This window comes from Cupressus sempervirens, chromosome 7 (assembly GCF_028749045.1).
Source record: "Cupressus sempervirens isolate cs-2001-9-10 chromosome 7, ASM2874904v1, whole genome shotgun sequence".
Taxonomy (NCBI): Eukaryota; Viridiplantae; Streptophyta; class Pinopsida; order Cupressales; family Cupressaceae; genus Cupressus; species Cupressus sempervirens.
In genome coordinates, this window is record NC_143124.1 from 86,520,115 (window position 1) to 86,524,990 (window position 4,876).

The following is a 4,876-nucleotide window of genomic DNA, read 5'->3' on the forward strand; positions in this document are numbered from 1 at the left end:
TTTATCTATGCATTATAATTTTTATATTTTTCAATGGATTTAGAGATGTTGATATTTTGTTTGGAGTGTTTTAGGGGATGTATTTCAATATTTGTTTAAAGGATGAATGTTGGATCAATATGGTTTTTAGCTTATTATTAAACCAAAATCATATTGCTCTAAATCACCCAAAGTGTATATATAATTAACTTATTTTTATTAGTTTCTTAAATGATCATTTTGTTTGTTATGGTAGATAATACTCTTTTACTTTTAGTTATCCTAGTAGTTGTATTTGGCTTCCAAGAGTAAGCCTAATTCTAGGGGGTGGATGTAGTACTCACCTATAGTTTGCTCTTCCACAATATTTACCAAACTCTTTTTATACCTATTTCATGGATGTGTTATTTTCAAGTATATTATTTCATAACTTGGACTAGAGATATATCAATAATGATTACTTAGTTGACTATATTTCATGTTTTGTTTAATGATTATGGTTTAATGATTAGAGATATATCAATAATGATTAATTTGTAGTTAACAAATATAATTTCTTTCATAGCAATGTGAGATGATACTTTAATGATGATTACTTCATATTTGTAACAATCCCTTATTTTATCTGAATATTTGATGTTTGACTTATAATTATTATGGTACTTACCGCATACTTGCATGTGTATGATGTGTATGTATATTTTATCTTTCTATTTTTTATATTTTATGTGTTTAAAAGAGGGAGTTGTAGTCATTTGCTAATCATGATTTGCACGATGTACCACTCCCTATCATTGTTTGTTTAGTTTAGGTATATTTACGTACATATACACGGTCATCTTTTATGCAAAATGTAGGTATTGGGCATTGACTTCCCTGAATTATCTGGATGAACGTTCCCTATCACAAAAACTCAATGGTAAGAATAGAGAGATAATGTTTAGGTCTATTCTTAGCCATAGCATAAACACTTACTTGCAACAAGGACTTGTAATTGACTTTTCACCCTTTTTAAAACCTGTGAGTTTGTCTTTGTCTATGTTGTTTGATTTTGAGCTTTGGTTTATTTTGGTAATGTTCTTTTTATGTGGATCTTGCTATGTGATTTATTTGGAAAATGATTTAATTATAATATTTCAGTTAATCATATAATATTGAGAATTATTAAATATTATTTGATCAAAAAGAAAATATTAAAGCATGAGAATATTTAATTAATTTAAAAACTAATTAAATATATACTTTAATTTAAAAAAATTAATTTAGAATTCTAAATTTAAAAAATTGGTTAAAGAGAAATTAAAATATGATGATATTTAATTAATTAAATATGTACTTTAGTTTTTAAAAAATTAATTTAAAAGTCTAATTTAATAAGTTGGTCAAAAAAAGAATTAAAATATTTAATATTTAATTTTTTTATTGTAATTATTTATTTAATAGTAATTAAATTAGAGCTGCATTTAAACAATGAAGTTTGATTATTGTTATTAATTTAAATAATAAACTATGCTTTAATTAGTGTTTGTACTAATTAATAAACTAGAGAAAAATAAAATAGAAAATAATGAAATTTAAAGATAAAGTTATAGTTCTAATTGTGGCATACTTATTTATTTACTTTAATGATAATTATTTAAGAGTTTTGTTTTAATAATAAACTCTAATTAATGTTATTAATTAAATTAATAAATATATTATTAAAAGCACTTCGAAAATTAATTAAAGATAGAAATATAATTATTTAAATTAAGATATTTTGTAATTAAATATCTAAAAGAGTTGTGCATGAAAAGGTAAAAGGTAATAAAGTAATAAACAATAATTAATTAGTGAGATTCCTCTTGTGATTGCACAATTAGAGCTCCAATTTAGGGGAGAACTCTTTATCAGAGATCTAGAGCTTATTTTGCAATTACATAGGTTTTGGAGAGGAGAATTTAGAATTGGATTTAAAAACTTATTAAAAGTTTAGAGGATTTGGATTTGCATGCATTCACAAATTGTCTCATATTTTAGCTGTGGTTTTTTGAGATAGGGTTTGAAAACCCATTATAGAATTTTATTGAAAGATCTGTCTACTTCGTGTCTTTCTAGATGTTTGCATATTGCTTATTAATTTACTTTGTTAATTGTTGAATAAAGAATTATGTTGTAGATTTTGAAAAAGGAAAATTTATCAATCAAGAAAAATTGACTGAAGAAAACTATCCAAAAATTGTAAAAAATTATTGTGACTATATTATTATAAACCCCTTTCTAATATAATAAAAACTTAATTATTTAAAATTCGAAAAAAAATTGAATAGTTGGGGTTTCAACATTAAATTTATGATTACAACTATGTGATTATTATGAATTTTCTAAATATAGATGAATATTCTTCTTACATCTAAAATAATTTAGTTGTAATATTTATTTAGAAAGCAAAAGATTAATTGAAAGGAAAACATGTTGTAACTGATTATATACGTGCATGTGAAAAAAATTATGCTAAAAATAGAAAACTAAGTATAGTGTGGTTACATGCATGTGAAAATACATAAACTAAAAATAGAAAACTAAGTTAGTATGGTTACATGCATGTGAAAACAAATATGCTAAAAATAGAAAGCTAAGTATAGTATGGCTACATGCATGTGAAAACAAATATGCTGAAAATAGAAAGCTAGGTATAGTAAAGTTGCATGCATGTGAAAACAAATATGCTAAAATTGGAAAACTAAGTATAATATGCTTGCATGATTTGAGAGATCAAAGACATGCGAGAATACTAATTGTATGTTTATTTTTATTTTATAAAATATAATTTATTTTTTCAAATTTATTTATTTAAATAATAATAATAATTTATTAATTTCTAAAATTAAACAAATATTATTCTTTTAGTTAAAGTGAACATTAGTATTAATGGTTATTTAAGTCTAATTAAACTCTTAGTTTCATATAAATGATTTTATATTTATTAATGCAAAAGAAGGTTAATAAATAAATATTTATAATTTTATTATATTTTAAGAGAAGTTGTGATAGAATTCACTTTATAATCATTAAGTTAATAAATATTTGACTTTATGAGAGAAATTATAAATAATTAAATTAAATTTATAATTTTATCTCTAGTTGCATTATGAATTAAAAGAAAAGTAATTATTAATATTAGACTTATATAGAAGTCACATTAATATTTTAGAACTTGAAATTAATATCAATATTTAAATATAACAATATATATTTATGTTATTAATTAAATTATTTATGATTTAAGATTATTTAAATTAATAACATGATAATATTGCATGATATTTTATATATACAAAAAGATTGGATATTTAAATACTTATTGTTTTAAATGAGTATTTTAGCATAACAATTTATATTAACATATATATTCTTACTTTATTTCTAAATACATCCTTATGACCCAAACTAAACAAGAGAAATTGGTGGAATTAAATCATGTGGCTAAAAATTATGTGTATAATATTCTATTTATAGTCTTATGATTTTTTTTTTTTATAGTTTTTATTTGTGAGTTGTTTAGTTGGCCAAGTTAGGATGTGCACTAGAGACATTTTTGAAATTTATTTTATGATTATTTGACTAGATGTCATGATGAACTTTATTATTTGAACTGAGATTTATGTTTTATGAGCTTTATACTATTGAGCATTTATGAGAACTTGAGTTTCGAGAACCAATGTTATTTTTTTGGGTTGCTTATTAAAGAACCAAATTTAATCAATATTATTCTTGTATTATGGGACACTATTGTGGTTTGTGATTTTTGAGAAGGTAGTCTAGGTGCATGTCTATGGGAGTGCTTTGCAATGGGGGCTAGGGCCCAAAGTGGCTACCAAGGTAACTCATTGTAAGTTGTATAATGAGTGATAACATAGTAATTAAAATATCTTTCCTAGCCCATTTTTCTTGAGTTACATTAAAAAGATAAGTTAGAGATTTTTCCTTCTCCATGCCTTGAGTGCATGTAGAGGCTAAGGATGAGATGGAGATGATACCTTAAGAGGTATAACTAGTTTTCTCATCTTAGGAAGAGGGTATCTCGGTTCAATGTAGAGTCACTAGGGGGATGAAGTCTTGAAAAATTGTCAGAGTAACCTTAGAGTTGGCTCATGTGATGACACTCTATATTATGTAACCTATGTCTCCTTCATTATTTTTTTAATGTTTGCCTCTAGTGGTGTATATATTGAATATTAATTTTTATAGTATATATATTGTGAGTTGTTACTCATTGTTTGGATGTCATTTATTGTTGACAATTGACTTTTATTACTGAATGACCAGTCATTCATTATTGGTGTTTTTTTATTGTTGGGGTTAGTGATTGGTAGTTTACTTTTATTGATGATAGTTGTTATGCATTGGTCATTGTGCTTGTGACACTTGACATTGATTTTGAGGTGGTTGTATATTTTTGGTCTTGGCATTTGTATGTTGACTTGGTATCAGATGTTAGTATTGGAATGAGTGTCCTTTCATTTTTTATATATCTTCTTCTTGAGTAGTTTGTGTTACCCTTGAGGTAGTTTTGGCTATCAGGATTCCTTGCCTAGGATTATTTTATGATTTGATTATTTTTATGTGAATCGTATATTATCTCTCCTATATAGTGGGAGAGGAAGCCTCATTAGGTGACCACATGATCAGGAGGTAGTGTATTCTTACCATTTAATTCCTCATCAGATTGACAAATGTTAGATGCTCGTTGATATAGTGATACTATTATCATTCTTCCTCTTATCCTAAATACTTATATTCATTTAATATATCTATGTATCATGTGTTTTGAGATCCTATAGAATATTGTATTGTATATTGATGTACTTGGACCTATTTTCACATACCCTATGACATGTGTAGTGGATGTTATTAA

The 4,876-nt window shown here is 24.8% G+C and overlaps 1 pseudogene; it reads left to right on the forward strand.

Moving 5' to 3' along the window:
• The first annotated feature begins 3,586 nt into the window (after positions 1-3,586).
• On the forward strand, positions 3,587-3,653 carry LOC149545623 (small nucleolar RNA SNORD36; annotated as a pseudogene).
• Positions 3,654-4,876: the final 1,223 nt, after the last annotated feature.